Source organism: Haliotis cracherodii, unplaced genomic scaffold, assembly GCF_022045235.1.
Source record: "Haliotis cracherodii isolate W230 unplaced genomic scaffold, xgHalCrac1.p SCAF_2, whole genome shotgun sequence".
Taxonomy (NCBI): Eukaryota; Metazoa; Mollusca; class Gastropoda; order Lepetellida; family Haliotidae; genus Haliotis; species Haliotis cracherodii.
The window spans coordinates 35,741,471-35,760,701 of record NW_027266275.1 but is presented as its reverse complement, the minus strand read 5'-3'; the positions used below and the strand labels follow the sequence as shown (position 1 = coordinate 35,760,701).

The window sequence follows — 19,231 nt, the reverse complement described above, 5'->3', positions numbered from 1 at the left end:
CGTAACTCCTATTGATTGAATACAATCAATGATTGGTCATTCAGGACATACAGAATTGCACGTAACTCCTATTGATTGAATACAATCAATGATTGATCATTCAGGACATACAGAATTGCACGTAACGCCTATTGATTGAATACAATCAATGATTGGTCATTCAGGACATACAGAATTGCACGTAACTCCTATTGATTGAATACAATCAATGATTGATCATTCAGGACATACAGAATTGCACGAAACTCCTATTAAACACAGGCATCGGTTATCATGATGACATTGTTAATGTGCAATCAATTTCAAGCCTGGATGTAAACATTTTAGAATTTCAAATCACGATAAACATGGTACAGGCAGGTACTGGAATATTGGAAAATGCACAAGATATTTGTGACTGCTTGTAATTGAGGATTGATCACTTGGAACAAACCAATTATAAAATTTTAAGATGATGACATGCCTGTTCATTCCCAGCTCTATTTACAAATTGACTTCAATATTTTTGTGTTTATGGAGGTATACATGTGAAAAGAATAGCATTCCCTCTGTGTATATCCACATTTTTTACATTTATCATGTTTATAGCTTCATAAGTGCATGTTAGGAATCAAACCCAGGTCTTTGGCATGACGAGCCAACGCTTTAAACATTGGGCTACCCACTGCCAATGAAAATGTTTCAGACTTAAGCATTTAAACTTGATATATATCTCAAGTCAAATATGTAAAGAAACAAATGATTGATATAAAATGCTCATCTAAATACACTGTACAGTCAGATGGAAGATATTTCAGTCTTGTGTTCAACATGATCAAAAAACAAAATGATGTTAAAATTTACTGCTACCCACTGCCAACAAAAAAGTGTAAAAATGGAGTGATTTTAGCATGCTGAATGATATATTTCTCAAGTCAAATACGGAAAAAAATAACTGAGGCCATAGAAATCAATTGGAAATCTGATGGATGTGTGATATTTCAGTCATGTTGAACATGATCAAAAACCAAAATGACATTAAAATTTACTGCACCCAATTTCCAAAGATCGTATCAAAGATGATTTAGTTCTTCACGAGCACATCAGTGCAGTGCCTGTGTGTGGTTGCTGCAGCCAGGCCGTGGTGTTAATTCTCCTATCATCAACTACCAGTTAGTATCTGAAAGATAAATTTTCTATACCACATGTCGCTACAGTCATGGTAAAACGAGATACATAATAAATAATTGCGCACATGATAATTGCCTGAGATTGCAGGAGTTGTACCATTCAGTACTTCTCTTTGTGTGATGCATGATCGAGGAATGTGGAGCACACAGCACTACTCTTTATTAACGTATCAAATGTGTGTTTGATGGTGATTTATCAGATAGAGGGAGGCGAGGGTAGTAATATGTTGGAGATAGCCTGAGGTGGTGGAAGTACAGGGAGCCGGAGACTGTCTCAGTTCCTTGTGATGGTAGACATGGGATATCTTCCCCGAACCTCCTCTGTAGTACACATTGTGGTCCATGGACCTTCACAAATGGCGGGTAGAGTATGAACTGGGGATTTCCTTTAGTCCTTGTTTATATGACCTTGTCATACACTCCCTACCCCCATTCTCCCTCCTACATCCCCCCATCGCTTTATCCCCACCCTTCTTTATAAATACTCCTTCCTGTTACCCATCTTCCCGAGGCAAGGGAGTTAACTGACTCTAAAAGTCCCGTTTCCACCCTTTCCAGAACTAGACTGGAATTTCTGGGATCAATCATAGCGCCACCAGTGGCTATTACGAGGTATGTCCCTTCTATACCCCTCCTATTGACCAATCAGATTCCACCTCTCATATCACTTGCATTTGTTTCAAACAAAATGGCGGCGCCCAGTCAAGGTGATCTGATTGATGATCAAGATCTATATTGTGATATAACGGGCCTTACCTCAGGTAAATGCATCAAATCACGTGAGCATTTTGATTAAAAACATGAAAAGATTTGGAACATATTTGTCGACAGTTGACGGTACACGTTGTTCACGAACCAGATGTTGATTTCGTTATGCAATTTTGATTCGACTATACATAGACTCATTAGTCCAGCCAAAATATAACTTCATAATTCCAGCCTAGTTCGGCAAGGGTGGAAACTGGACTTTCATAGTCAGTTAACTCCCTTGCCTCAGGAAGATGACTGTTGTTAAAGTGTGGCATCTTATCTCATGGTATCATTGTATCTCAACACCATAAAACGGCATAAGTCTGGACAAGTACAAGCAGCCACACACATGCATGTGTGCATGTTGCTATGGAAGTGCAATAATCTTGAATGCGACATGTAGTTTGACTTTGCTCGTACTGCACGTGTGGAATAACACACCTGCCAGCCATGTGTGAGATACTGTGACAGGTGACAGCGCTACTCTCACACAAAGAATGCTACTGCGCACTGCTAGATGTCACAGGGTACCTATTCAGAAAATTGGTAAGCAGTTAGTTACGATTGGAAATTAATTTCGATTTTCCTCAAGTCCACAAAAATTACTTACACAGTTGCAATCAACCGAATGATAAAAGCTGTAAATGGTAAAGCTGTAGTCTACAAATAAATGTCACTAGTCCTTCTTAAATTTTACTAGTATCGGACCAGCTTGCATATGTTCATTTCAAACCTGTTAATACAGGTCTACCAAAGAAAACCAACAGAGACCAACCAAACTATGGAATATAGTTTGCATCGCATGATTAAAGTCCGCACATTTTCACTTGAACCAAACACAGTAAATCACACAGACCGCAACAAACCGAGTGTGCATTGTCTCTATTAAAAATGTGGTGGGTTTCAGTCATTACGATGCAAACTTGATCAGGATTGTGTTTGTTTTGTCATTTTTGTGGCTATTTCAATTTACAATGTGCATATTCCCAAAGTTTGGTTGCTCCATGCTGGTTTTGTTGGTAGGCCTGTTGTGATCACTGTATTGATTCAGTCAAGTTGTTTTAAATATATCACAGTTATGCAAGACAGACAGGACACTGCAAAGCTTGACTACTTCATGACTTGGCGAGACCTGCGTTAGGACTCCAATAAATAGGAATGATTGGCACATCCACAATTTTGTAGGGGTATGGGTATGCCTTTCACATGTGTTGACACAGGTCTTGTCATCTCTTGTGGTGACCAGACTCTGTTATATAACAGTGATACCTATATACATAACATAGGTCTTGTCAACTCTTGTGGTGACCAGACTCTGTTATATAACAGTGATACCTATATACATAACATAGGTCTTGTCAACTCTTGTGGTGACCAGACTCTGTTATATAACAGTGATACCTATATACATAACATAGGTCTTGTCATCTCTTGTGGTGACCAGACTCTGTTATATAACAGTGATACCTATATACATAACATAGGTCTTGTCATCTCTTTTGGTGACCTGACTGCGTTGTATAACAGTGATAACACAACGCAGGTCTCATCATCCATAGTGGTGACCTGACTGTATTGTATAACAGTGATAACCAGAGCTCCAGATAAGCTGCGTATCTGCGTAAAATACGCATCAGAAGTGCAGAAATACGCAGTAAAATAAAATCCAAGCGTATCAAATACGCAACGAACATTACAGATGCGCTACAAAAATAAAACTTGTGCATATCATCAAAATATTGTGAAGTAACCATGCGTATTTGATTCGCAAATCAGCAACTTATTTTGAAATTATAAACGGGCATTCCGTCAACCCTGTCAAACTCCACGATATTAGTTAAATCATGATCATTTGCCATCACACTTTCTTGTGGAAGTATCGTGGTATTTTTGAGTCCTACAAAGCTCTCGAACCCACACCACACCAGTTTGCAGGGACTAGATGAATAGTGTTTATAAATATTTAACTTAATTACCCACATGTGTAAAAACTAGTGGGTAACAGAAATTTGAATACCCAGATAGAATTACTGATACCCAATGATTTTAAAATGCATGCGTAAAATACCCACAACACCAAAAGCTTATCTGGAGCTCTGGTGATAACACAATGCAGGTCTTGTCATCTCTCTTGGTGACCTGACTGTGTTGTATAACAGTGATAACACAACGCAGGTCTCGTCATCCCTAGTGGTGACCTGACTGTCTGCTGGGAAAACATGAATGCTGGCTAATGATGTTAAACATAAGGAACTAGTCATGTTCACGAAACTTCCTTTACATTTATCATTTGATATCTCTTTACCATGCTTGTTGGACATTATATTCTCGTTAGGTTTGAAGTTGGTTAATTCTTAAATTAGGCTGCTTAGCTTTTATTTTAGTCATAGCTTTATGACCTGACTCTGTTGTATAACAGTGATAACACAACGCAGGTCTTCATAATCTCTAGTGGTGACCTGACTGTGTTGTATAACAGTGATAACACAACGCAGGTCTTCATAATCTCTTTTGGTGACCTGACTGTGTTGTATAACAGTGATAACACAATGCAGGTCTTCATATTCTCTAGTGGTGACCTGTCTGTGTTGTATAACCATGATAACTATATACACAAGGCAGGTCTCGTCATCTCTAGTGGTGACCTGTCTGTGTTGTATAACAGTGATAACACAACGCAGGTCTTGTAATCTCTAGTGGTGACCTGACTGTGTTGTATAACAGTGATAACACAACGCAGGTCTCGTAATCTCTAGTGGTGACCTGACTGTGTTGTATAACAGTGATAACACAACACAGGTCTCGTAATCTCTAGTGGTGACCTGACTGTGTTGTATAACAGTGATAACACAACGCAGGTCTCGTAATCTCTAGTGGTGACCTGACTGTGTTGTATAACAGTGATAACACAATGCAGGTCTTCATATTCTCTAGTGGTGACCTGTCTGTGTTGTATAACCATGATAACTATATACACAAGGCAGGTCTCGTCATCTCTAGTGGTGACCTGTCTGTGTTGTATAACAGTGATAACACAACGCAGGTCTTGTAATCTCTAGTGGTGACCTGACTGTGTTGTATAACAGTGATAACACAATGCAGGTCTCGTAATCTCTAGTGGTGACCTGACTGTGTTGTATAACAGTGATAACACAACGCAGGTCTCGTAATCGCTAGTGGTGACCTGACTGTGTTGTATAACAGTGATAACACAATGCAGGTCTTGTCATCTCTTTTGGTGACCTGACTGTGTTGTATAACAGTGATAACACAACGCAGGTCTCGTCATCCATAGTGGTGACCTGACTGTGTTGTATAACAGTGATAACACAATGCAGGTCTTGTCATCTCTTGTGGTGACCTGACTGTGTTGTATAACAGTGATAACACAACGCAGGTCTCGTAATCTCTAGTGATGACCTGACTGTGTTGTATAACAGTGATAACACAATGTAGGTCTTGTCATCTCTTTTGGTGACCTGACTGTGTTGTATAACAGTGATAACACAACGCAGGTCTCGTCATCCCTAGTGGTGACCTGACTGTGTTGTATATTATAACAGTGATAACACAACGCAGGTCTCGTCATCCATAGTGGTGGCCTGACTGTGTTGTATAACAGTGATAACACAACGCAGATCTCATCATCCCTAGTGGTGACCTGACTGTCTGCTGGGAAAACATGACTGCTGGCTAATGATGTTAAACATAAGGAACTTGTCATGTTCACGAAACTTCCTTTACATTTATCATTTGATATCTCTTTACCATGCTTGTTGGACATTATATTCTCGTTAGGTTTGAAGTTGGTTAATTCATAAATTAGGCTGCTTAGCTTTTATTTTAGTCATGGCTTTATTGTAATTAGAAGCAAAATTAGTCTGTCTTTGAATCTTTCCATCTCAAAATAGCTTTCAAAAATTTTAGTTAGGAAGCCTTTTTTAGAATTTCTGCAATTATCTTATGAAAAATATCTTTCCAGCTGAAAGGAGATTACAGGCACCAGGATGAAAGTGTGGAGAAACAAGAATTAGCACTTTTGACACTCTCTTAGACAGGGTCTCTTATCATGCTAATTTGGCTGTTTGGGAGAGAGATGTAGAAATTTGTCTAAAACATATGCTACAAGATTGTTAACTTTCTGGTGCATGTTTACACTTGTTAAGGGGATGGTATGGTTGAAAAAAGTCAAAGATTTTTGCTCTTAAGGATGTATTGAATGCTAACCTTTGTGTATGATGTTTGTTTGTTTAAAGCTGCACTAAGCAATATAGGGTATATGAATGCAGCCTGTAAATGTTTGTTTGTTTGTTTTTGTTTTTTAACGCCGCACTCAGCAATATTCCAGCTATATAATGGTGGTCTGTAAATAATAGACTCTGGATCAGACAATCCAGTGATTGACAACATGCGCATCGATCCACGCAATTGGGATCGATCAACCAAGTCAGCAAACCTGACCACCCGATCTCCTTAGTCGCCTCTTACGACAAGCATAGTTGCCTTTTATGACAAGCATGGGTTGCTGAAGACCTATTCTACCCCAGATCTTCACAGGTCACAGCCTGTAGATAATCAAGTCGACACCAGACAAAGCAGTGTTTGCTCCATGAGCCACGTCTCTAGGGTACGGTGACATGTCGTCAACCAATCACCAAGCCTGACCACCTCATATATTAAGTCACCTTTTTTGGCAAGGATATTGGCATTTGGGGACCTGTTCTAACCCAGAATCCCTATGGGGTATAATGTTACTGGCATTTATTGCAAACAGTTATCAAGTGGGGTGCAGGTCAAAACGTCCAAAACCCATAACAGCCATTGATGTCAAAGTCAAAACAGCCCAAAAAATAAACTAAAATGGCACAATGAAAAAATTCAAAACAGCCAATGAAAGCTAAGAACGGCCCATGAAAAGTCAAAATACAAGCATAGTGTATAAAACGTTGTATTTCTTGACCCAACAAGAATAATATTCATCTTTATCGACCACATTGATCAGCACACTGTTCTATAAATTGAATCTCGTTGGACCATACACTTTGGCGCACATTTTAAGCAACTCAGAGGGTCTGATATCTCCATTTTTTAAAAGGTTCCAGGCAGTGAAGATTTCATTTCGATCTTTAGTTGACGTCTTCTTCCTGTACCGCTGGAGTTTGCCGTCGCTTAGAAGTTCTGTTTGAATTGGCTGCAGAGAAGCTTCTTTGTGGAGTGCTGAGATCAATCTGTAGAAGCCTAGTTTTTGCTCTGCTTTTCTCAAAGTCATCTGACGATGCCAATTTGAAGATAACATCATCAGTAATATTAAGCACGAACTCGATGTCATTTATTTTCGTGTTTGTGAGTTAATAATGGTATACGTAAACGATAATACACACACATACAGGTATATATAATATGTAAAATATCGATAATAATTGTTACATTTTCTTTTTATTTGGAAGTGTGGGATGTAAATATGATAATAACATGACACACCTGCTACGGTTTTTGTTGGCTCTAGAGGACTGATAAAACACCGTCCATGTTGTTACTGGCCAATTAGCTGCTGTTGATTACCGTGCTTAGCAGTAATTATTCATATCACATTGGCATGCCTTATGACCAATTGATGCCTTTCATCACTGATTACCGGTAGTGTTAATTAGTTTGACAGCAAATGGTACTCAGTTTCCCTGCCTCTGAGGTGTGACATTGTTTCTCGCTGTGAAGGAAGATGTTTCCCTACACACTATTACTGATACCTTGCACTAGGGCGGGGACGGGTAACCCAGGTACTCTGGTACTCAGGTCGGGTGCGGACTGCAAAGGACCGGGGTACCCACATGTCTATCTGGACCCGTGGTTTGTCACATGATATGTTGTTTGATGATAAAAATGATATAGAACTCTATGGTAACACTACAAGTCAATAATGTTCGCATTTCTTTCTGACTTTGCACCCATTCCTTCTGACCTTAAACATTTTGAATAAAGATATAACTTCAGTCAACTTCAGTGTATGCATGACTAGATCGTTTTATACGTGTATATAAATACATTTTGTCCAGGACTACAGTCAAACTATTCCTAATCGGACATTTTGTATCCAATTAATAGTTGGTCAGGTACCCGGGTAGTAAACTTGAACTCATCCCTACCCTACCTTGCACTCAATCTTCTTATTTCTAACACTACACCTCCAGTAGATCCCGTTCTCCATGACAAACTACAACACACATACATGTACTTTTATATCATACTATGTATCAATTACCCGACTGTTTACTAAATCTATAAAATATATACCTTGTGAACATATGTAAATCTGTTTCTGTCAACAATGTATATATCATACTATGTATCAATTACCCGACTGTTTACTAAATCTATAAAATATATACCTTGTGAACATATGTAAATCTGTTTCTGTCAACAAGCTTGGGCTTCGACTTCTGTGAACCTGCATCCAAAACTGGGTAAGGGGTTTGTCGTCACGATTCTCATCAAAAAGGATTTCTTCATCCATGGATCTAAAAAGGAACATATAAAGTTAAAAACAGACCTCTATGTAGATATCATTACATTGTCATAAGTATATAAGTATTAATTTTGACAGTTAACGTTTCACTTTTACTTACATTTTCTTGATGGTCTGTACATACTCAGAGATACCTGGAGCGGATGTGTCTGCTTGCGTTTCATCGTCAAAAGAATCCCAGCTGACGGGGGAATCTTTTGGCAGCATGTCTGCACTGATTACACATGTCACACACATCTAAGTTATTTATCAGATGAACTTGGTTCCAGATTTAAACTGTACATTCTATGAGTCAATCCTACGAATTGGTCACAGTCAAGGGCATATTGATGTCGCCTGACAGTTTGGTCACAGTCAAGGGCATGTTGATTTCACATGACAGTTTGGTCACAGTCAAAGGCATGTTGTTTTCACCTGACAGTTTGGTCACAGTCAAGGGCATGTTGATTTCGCCTGACAGTTTGGTCACAGTCAAGGGCATGTTGATGTCGCCTGACAGTTTGGTCACAGTCAAGGGCATGTTGATGTCGCCTGACAATTTGGCCACAGTCAAGGGCATGTTGATTTCACCTGACAGTTTGGTCACAGTCAAGGGCATGTTGATTTCACCTGACAGTTTGGTTACAGTCAAGGGCATGTTGATTTCACCTGACAGTTTGGTCACAGTCAAGGGCATGTTGATTTCACCTGACAGTTTGGTCACAGTCAAGGGCATGTTGATTTCACCTGACAGTTGGTTACAGTCAAGGGCATGTTGATTTCACCTGACAGTTGGTTACAGTCAAGGGCATGTTGATTTCGCCTGACAGTTTGGTCACACTTTGCACATTTGAGAGGCGCTGTAACTGTGGTTGGTTTGAGGGGACTACATCATCTGTGTGTGTGTGTGTGTGTGTGTGTGTGTGTGTGTGTGTGTGTGTGTGTGTGTGTGTGTGTGTGTGTGTGTGTGTGTGAATGACACCGACACCAATCAATTAACCCATTAGTTTATTTAAAATATTAAGGATTAACAAAAACATTTGCAGTTTGAAGTCCAAATGTACTTGACTTCAACAACTTGTGGATTAAAGATAATTACACATTCTCAAAGCAGTTTATCGACTGTGAGTTCAGTGACTTGTAGAGGGATTAATAAAAACAATGTCCATGTTACATCAAAAATGGTTTATGAAGGAAGTAGTGACATTGAGATGCTGCGATAGATTGCAACCACTTCAGTTGTCCAACCACTTCAGTTGTCCAACCTCTTCAGTTGTCCAGTGTCTGTAGATGTCACCCTCATAGAATACAACCACTTCAGTTGTCCAGTGTCTGTAGATGTCACTGTCATAGATTACAACCACTTCAGTTGTCCAGTGTCTGTAGATGTGACTGACATAGATTACAACCACTTCAGCTATCCAGTGTCTGTAGATGTGACTGACATAGATTACAACCACTTCAGTTGTCCAGTGTCTGTAGATGTCACCCTCATAGATTACAACCACTTCAGTTATCCAGTGTCTGTAGATGTCACTGACATAGATTACAACCACTTCAGTTATCCAGTGTCTGTAGATGTCACTGACATAGATTACAACCACTTCAGTTATCCGGTGTCTGTAGATGTCACTGACATAGATTGCAACCACTTCAGTTATCCAGTGTCTGTAGGTGTCACTGACATAGATTGCAACCACTTCAGTTATCGAGTGTCTGTAGATGTCACTGACATAGATTGCAACCACTTCAGTTATCCAGTGTCTGTAGGTGTCACTGTCATAGATTACAACCACTTCAGTTTTCCAGTGTCTGTAGATGTGACTGACATAGATTACAACCACTTCAGTTATCCAGTGTCTGTAGGTGTCACTGACATAGATTACAACCACTTCAGTTATCCAGTGTCTGTAGGTGTCACTGTCATAGATTACAACCACTTCAGTTATCGAGTGTCTGTAGATGTCGTCTTCATAGATTGCAACCACTTCAGTTATCGAGTGTCTGTAGATGTCGTCTTCATAGATTACAACCACTTCAGTTGTCCAGTGTCTGTAGATGTCACTGTCATAGATTGCAACCACTTCAGTTTTCCAGTGTCTGTAGATGTGACTGACATAGATTACAACCACTTCAGTTATCCAGTGTCTGTAGGTGTCACTGTCATAGATTACAACCACTTCAGTTATCCAGTGTCTGTAGATGTGACTGACATAGATTGCAACCACTTCAGTTATCCAGTGTCTGTAGGTGTCACTGTCATAGATTACAACCACTTCAGTTTTCCAGTGTCTGTAGATGTGACTGACATAGATTGCAACCACTTCAGTTATCCAGTGTCTGTAGGTGTCACTGTCATAGATTACAACCACTTCAGTTTTCCAGTGTCTGTAGATGTGACTGACATAGATTACAACCACTTCAGTTATCGAGTGTCTGTAGGTGTCACTGACATAGATTGCAACCACTTCAGTTATCGAGTGTCTGTAGATGTCACTGACATAGATTGCAACCACTTCAGTTATCCAGTGTCTGTAGGTGTCACCCTCATAGATTACAACCACTTCAGTTATCGAGTGTCTGTAGATGTCACTGACATAGATTGCAACCACTTCAGTTATTCAGTGTCTGTAGGTGTCTCTGTCATAGATTGCAACCACTTCAGTTATCCAGTGTCTGTAGATGTCACTGACATAGATTGCAACCACTTCAGTAATCCAGTTTCTGTAGATGTCACTGTCATAGATTACAACCACTTCAGTTATTCAGTGTCTGTAGATGTCACCCTCATAGATTACAACCACTTCAGTTATTCAGTGTCTGTAGATGTCACCCTCATAGATTACAACCACTTCAGTTATCGAGTGTCTGTAGGTGTCACTGTCATAGATTACAACCACTTCAGTTGTCCAGTGTCTGTAGATGTCACCCTCATAGAATACAACCACTTCAGTTATCCAGTGTCTGTAGATGTCACTGTCATAGATTGCAACCACTTCAGTTATCCAGTGTCTGTAGGTGTCACCCTCATAGAATACAACCACTTCAGTTATCCAGTGTCTGTAGATGTCACTGTCATAGATTGCAACCACTTCAGTTATCCAGTGTCTGTAGGTGTCACCCTCATAGAATACAACCACTTCAGTTATCCAGTGTCTGTAGATGTCACTGTCATAGATTACAACCACTTCAGTTATCCAGTGTCTGTAGATGTCACTGTCATAGAATACAACCACTTCAGTTATCCAGTGTCTGTAGATGTCACTGTCATAGATTGCAACCACTTCAGTTATCCAGTGTCTGTAGATGTCAATGTCATAGATTGCAACCACTTCAGTTATCCAGTGTCTGTAGGTGTCACTGTCATAGATTACAACCACTTCAGTTGTCCAGTGTCTGTAGATGTCACTGTCATAGATTGCAACCACTTCAGTTATCCAGTGTCTGTAGGTGTCACTGTCATAGATTGCAACAACTTCAATTATCCAGTGTCTGTAGATGTCACTGTCATAGATTACAACCACTTCAGTTATCCAGTGTCTGTAGGTGTCACTGTCATAGATTGCAACCACTTCAGTTATCCAGTGTCTGTAGGTGTCACTGTCATAGATTACAACCACTTCAGTTATCCAGTGTCTGTAGGTGTCACTGTCATAGATTGCAACCACTTCAGTTGTCCAGTGTCTGTAGGTGTCACTGTCATAGATTACAACCACTTCAGTTATCCAGTGCCTGTAGGTGTCTCTGTCATAGATTGCAACCACTTTAGTTATCCTGTGTCTGTAGATGTCACTGTCATAGATTACAACCACTTCAATTATCCAGTGTCTGTAAATGTCACTGTCATAGATTGCAACCACTTCAGTTATCCAGTGTCTGTAGATGTCACTGTCATAGATTGCAACCACTTCAGTTATCCGGTGTCTGTAGATGTCAATGTCATTGATTGCAACCACTTCAGTTATCCAGTATCTGTAGGTGTCTCTGTCATAGATTGCAACCACTTCAGTTATCCAGTGTCTGTAGATGTCACTGACATAGATTACAACCACTTCAGTTATCCAGTGTCTGTAGGTGTCACTGTCATAGATTGCAACCACTTCTGTTATCCAGTGTCTGTAGGTGTCACTGTCATAGATTACAACCACTTCTGTTATCCAGTGTCTGTAGGTGTCACTGTCATAGATTACAACCACTTCAGTTATCCAGTGTCTGTAGGTGTCACTGTCATAGATTACAACCACTTCAGTTTTCCAGTGTCTGTAGATGTGACTGACATAGATTACAACCACTTCAGTTATCCAGTGTCTGTAGGTGTCACTGACATAGATTACAACCACTTCAGTTATCCAGTGTCTGTAGGTGTCACTGTCATAGATTGCAACCACTTCTGTTATCCAGTGTCTGTAGGTGTCACTGTCATAGATTACAACCACTTCTGTTATCCAGTGTCTGTAGGTGTCACTGTCATAGATTACAACCACTTCAGTTATCCAGTGTCTGTAGGTGTCACTGTCATAGATTACAACCACTTCAGTTATCCAGTGTCTGTAGGTGTCACTGACATAGATTGCAACCACTTCAGTTATCCAGTGTCTGTAGGTGTCACTGACATAGATTACAACCACTTCAGTTATCCAGTGTCTGTAGGTGTCACTGACATAGATTACAACCACTTCAGTTATCCAGTGTCTGTAGGTGTCACTGACATAGATTGCAACCACTTCAGTTATCCAGTGTCTGTAGATGTCGTCTTCATAGATTGCAACCACTTCAGTTGTACAGTGTCTGTAGATGTCACCGTATGCAGATATTACTGGCATATCATGCTCTGTAATTTGTTAGACTCTGGGACTTTGTTTTGTTTGACTGAATATTACCATCTGTCTGTTAGAAGACATTGGTCACCATGTAAGACCTGCATCCCTTCTAGCTTACCGCTCGCATCAAGCTAGTCACAGCATGATATAACTGAAATATCCTTCACAGATTAAACCAAACTCACTCATTAAAGCTATTGGTAAGGATCACATAACTAAAATAAGAACAAACAATCATATATTTGCATCAAATCTAGAGAAACCTTTTCCCCATTTAAGAATGGAATAATGCAAGACTGATCTAAAATCTGGAGTTGCCGGATTTTGATATAGAGGAACAACTGTCTCCTATACCCAAGAGAATTTATTACAAAAGGAGTCCAACTAAAATCTAGAATGGTATGCAAGTCTAAATTGCCTTAGCTTTATAATTAAGCATTGTTATGAAATCCATTTGAATTTTACTTTGAATTTTGTGGACATATATTTTTAAATGAGATAACTTTATTTTTTGGACTAAATGTTAGTCTAGAACACCAGTATCAGTGGTTCTTACTTTAACCCTGCAGCAAAGACAGTTAAACTGCAATGTAATGCTTAACTGTGGTGCTATGCAGATGCCAGTGAGTGTTCACCTTCATGATAAATGACATGCTCAGACACATTCCTGGAACTTTCATAGCAGGGCGGAATCATATATGTTGGTGTTTTGTTGTGTCTATTTTTGTGGCAAAGAAACCATCTATATTGATTACATTTAGTGTTCAGGAAGTGTGCAGAATGAAGGTTTCTCTGTTGGATCTAGCCAAGGTATTCCCCTTCCAAGGATGGAGCAGTATGTACACATCTGGTGAGAACACAGGCAATGGTCTCAGAGTTGTTTCCCTTTGCTGTGCCAGGATCATAGATTTCATTTCCATAATTGCTTGGGTTTTACTGGCATAAGTCTGGACTAGTACAAGCAGCCACCTACACACACATGATGGACACTACAACCTCTGTGTGAAGATCAGGGCACACCCCGTGTCAGGTGAACTGTCTTATCAGCTTATCAGCGTTAAGGCTTCCATGTTCTTGGTACCAGTGAGCAAGGTATAAAGACTAGCATATCTGATTTCTGTAACTCAAAAATAGTAATAATCAGAGAGTTCTGAATGCAAAAAAATAAAGCAGTGCTGTTATATTGTTGTGGATTGTTTACACATCATGTCATTTCCGAGTGCCACGGCATCTTCAGACAACAGGGAGTACTGCAAGGGTTTTATTTGTCTTCTGGGATGGTTTTCTTTTGCTAAGATCAGTATTCATGAATCAAGGTGGCAAAGAAAGGAAGCCAAATCATTTCAGAAAGGTGACTTCTGATTGGCTTCAAAACCCACTCATCCTTTACTCATCCTAGTACTTGTTTTCGGTTGAGTCCCATCTGTGATTCAAACCAACACTCTCAGACTGAGGCACCTAATTGACAGCACACAAAGTCAGCTATCCAACCTGCTCCGCCACCGAGGCTTCCACGAAAATGAAAGTCCGACAACTGGCAGTCTAGCTCACAAACATTGTGTACTCCTATAATAAGCCACCATAGCCGAAAGCTATGAATACACAATGCCTTTTAGAAAGTGATCACATGGAGATGTCATCAGATCTTAGGCTGTAAGGTTCCATATCAGATTAAAAGATCTGATTGAAATGGCAAATGTTTTTTTACTTCCCTGCCAACTGTGTCCACTGCTTCTTTGTTTCATATGACATCATATGACATCATATGACATAGCAATACATCTTATCTGGAGGTACATTCAGTGTTCTTGTCGCATGTCAGTAGGTATCTGTGGGGTTTTAAATATTTCTCAAATTTTCTCAATGCGGTACTGTCATATTAAAATCTTATACCATCTCATAGGATCAGGGTCCACATGCAGAAAACTATCTTAGCGCTAAGATGATCGTAACTCCCATACTTGAACATAGGCTTATGATAGATCGCTAGCTAAGATCGCTCTGTACAAGAGGGCCAAGGATACTTAAAAAATTAAAAGGGGATATTACTCTATTTTCCAGGTGTACACTCCTTGTACATGTTAGAAAGTCGGCCTGCTACCCATGTCCCAGCTGTGTTTGTTGGAAGCACTGCTTACAGCTGCAAGTGCTGAAAACCTACTTTACAAATGTAAACATGCCTTAATCTTTCTGTTAATAGGGAAATGTGTTTGACCTGCCTTCTGCATATGTAGAATATGAATAAAATAGCAGCCATGCTTGCTGTTTGTAATAATAAACATGGTAAATATTGTTATGCTTATGTGGTGACGAAAAGTAAAGAATTCATTGAGTCCAACCAAGATGTTGGGGACATTTTTTTTATGTGTGAGGTGCCCATTTGTCTTAGATTCTATAATTTGCTGTGCTGAGTAATCATAACTTTTTTAAGTGGCATTTAGAAGTTGGTGTGATGAAGGAAGACAAGTTCTAAGACACGTTTCGGTGTAGATCCTAACACTTTTATCAAGCAAGTAATGTTTTCTACACCGAAACGTCGCACTATTTGTAATAAAGAAGTTGTTCATCCATAGAACCTGTCTTACTTCAGAGTAATCATGTTAGAATCCTAAGATTGTGTGTTCAAATCCCTGATTCCTGGTTTTTCAGTGCCGTAGACCTGCTCATGTTTTTCCCCAAAAGGGGAAACATCGCCAAGCTGCCTCACTTCAGGCTTTCTTTCCACATTAAGCTGACACCCTGTGGTGATATAGCTGAAATATGGTTCAAAACGGTGTTTAACCCAACTCACTCATTTATCAAAGGACCACCCTGCAGGTTCTTGTGTAAGGATATTAAGATGGAATGAGTGACACCACTTTGAGCAGTATTTCAGTCACATCACAACAAGTAGGTTCAATGTAGGAGGAAGACCTCAAGTGAAGCAGGGTGTACAACGTGATAAAAAAGTACAGCAAGAGACACAGACACCAGTCTGTTAGTCCTTGACTAGCAACAATCTAGACAGACTAGTTCTTTTATCCCCAAATCTAATTACATTCAAGTCTTGTTAATCCAACACTTGTTAATCCGACAGTCGGCTTTATCCAACACGAATGATGGGAACCGATTAAATCAGTGCTATTTAGACCCGTTAATCACTCTCCGCACTCCGACTCTGACACACCTAATTTGCCGAATTACCGGAATCACTCATTAGTCAGTCTTGTTAATCCAACACAGTAATCTGCGTACTCCATAGTCAACTGCCCGCAAGTTGATAGCCTGTGTTTTAATGCGAGACAAGACGGCTAGTATAGCTGCATATAACAACCGTTGCAGAGATGAGTTTTCATCACAATAAACAATTAATGCATATCCACCTCGATACTATCCTGGTGAAGCCCATGAGCAAGGGTGTGATGCAAAGCCTCGAACCCCTCATCTCCAGATTCTGGCACAGATTTGAAACTGACACTCTCCTGTGCCTTAGACCACTGGGCCTCCTGCGTGGGCCCCTTAAGGGGACATCTGAGGCAACACTTTTTTAATTTCTTGGTTTACGGATTTCAAACTCATTTCAAAAGTGAGGTAGGCCAATTTAAAAAAAATTAAAAAATCCTCATAGTTCTGGAGTAACAAAAAAAAAACAACTCAATTTTTCAAGAACATTATATCCCTGGCACTCAGCTTGTGCACAGATGGCAATATAACAATATTCATGGGTGGGAGTGCATGAAAGACGCTGCTATTTTGGCAGCATGGGCGACATTTAACTCTTTCAACACCAGCCAACCAGAAGATAACTGCTGTGACACCAAGTTCCCAGAGACTGTGTGATAGATGAATCCAACATTTATCAAGGAAATTATCTACTTGTAAAACATCTTTGCTACTACATGTTTGGCTATACACTATCTGAAAGGTCTAATTAATCCTGTTGTTTATAAATATGAAAATTATGTCTACTGCATTATTCAAATAATTCATTAACAACTTAAGAAATCCATATTGATATTTTGTGGGTGAGTGAGTTTAACAATGGTTTGAAAAGATATTTCAGTCATATGTTCAATTCAAGTGTCTTCTTGTATGATAATTTTGTGAGACTTTAACATTTTTATCTCATCAATCTCGTAAGGATACTGAATCACCAAAAGTAGAATACCAACAATGTCTACCACTCGTCATCATGCTTGTCTTATATGAGTTATCATTCTGACCATTTTGTTCAAACATTAGCATGCCAAGGATTTGTCTAGACCTGCAGAGGCAGATATTCGGCCCCAACTCTGCAGCAAATGTCATTAAAAATTCCCAAATTGGAATTACAAAGTTCCCAATTCATGTAATAACTAATAACTAATTTATGTATTTTGCTGTCATTTTGTACCTCATATGCCGAGGATCTCGGCCTGAGCGTAATAAAGTTCTGTTCTGTTCTGTCTTTCTAGAGGTAACAAATGTTATATTTGTGATAACCCTTTTATTAGTAAAGTACAGATTCTTCTACTTTTTTGGTTGAGTCCCATCTGGGATTTGAAGCCACACTTGCCAGAGTGAGGCACCTAATCGCCAGCACACAAAGTCAGCAATCTAACCCACTCAGCCACCGAGGCTTCCACAAAAATGAAAGTCCGCCAACTGGTAGTCTAGATCACGTAATTTTGAGTACCCCTCTGACAAGTGTAGATTGGCACGGCGCCTATGGCCGAAAGTTATGAACACACAATGCCATTTAGAAAGTGGTCAAAAGTGGGACTCAACACAAAAAAGTCCGAGAATCTGTACTTTACTAAGAAAGAGTTATCTCAAATGTAACATTTGTTACATTTGACCACTTTCTAAATGGTATTTCACTGTTAACAGGACCAATAAAGAGGAAGAGGCATTAATGCTTAGTCTTATAATATTCAATCTAGTCTCATAATACCATGTTAAAAACCTCTGAATTTAAGAAAATAAGAACTTTAAAAAACTCCCAGTTTTGAATTATATTTTCCACTTAGTTTTGAAAATAGAAAAATTCCTGTGTGCTAACTACTTCCTTTTGCGCAACTTCAAAATTCACCTTTTTGTACTGATTCGTTAAACTAATAATGCACCAATAACGTTTCTATCAGCAATCGACACTGCATGACCCCTGTATATTATTAACTCTATAATCATGATGATAATAATGTCAGTATCACTGGTCAATCATTCCCTGAGGGTAAAACTGTTAACCATTACTTGAACTGATCAAATATGTTCCAAACCTCAAATTACTGTCACAATTAATGCAATTATTTTTAATTGGCAATAACAGAAATTACAGACTGTTTAATGACAAAAGTACAAAGAAAAACAACACGTCGCTCCATGTATATGAAGCCAATACTCGTCAAGATCTTCCTTGGCCTAAAAGCACAAAGCCATTCCAGCCAAGCATGAGATGTTCCCAAGGCACAGTAGCAGAAACTATATGGTAGAAAAACCCAATGCTTGCACTAATGGTATCAGGTGCCCTTGTGATTGGGCTAATGATCCTGTTACAACTAAGGTCTGACAGAAACTATTTTATGGTTAGCTGTACAGACTGGCAATACAAACAGAGATTAAAGCAGTTCTTCACCCTACATTCCCATCTGGTCTGCCGTGTCTGGGTATTTTATGATATTTATGAGTATTATCTTAGTACTGATCTCTTGACCTGGCCTCAGGGCAAAGGTGAATGGCTTCTCATGGTCATCTTGTTCGCTATGTTAGTGTTGTGAAAATCTATATTTCATGGACTTCTTTGAACTTTCTTGGCCTTTATTTTCAACAACTCTCAGCAATTAATTTTTGCTGACACTAATAATGAATGTTGCTATTTAAAGGGGCACTAATCTCTGGTATCCTCTCGGCATTACACTAGCCGGCATTACACTAGCCGCTAGGGCTCACTAGCTGCTGTGAGTCGATTTGCTCTCTAACGCAACTGAGCATGACAAGAGACTGGACTAAAGTCTGCAAGGACAGCTATATAA

The 19,231-nt window shown here is 39.5% G+C and overlaps 1 protein-coding gene across 1 annotated transcript in view; it reads left to right on the top strand.

Moving 5' to 3' along the window:
* The window catches only part of LOC139469053 (ragulator complex protein LAMTOR3-B-like), a 70,283-nt gene that overhangs the window by 9,154 nt on the left and 41,898 nt on the right, over window positions 1–19,231 (top strand). The window lies entirely within an intron of this gene.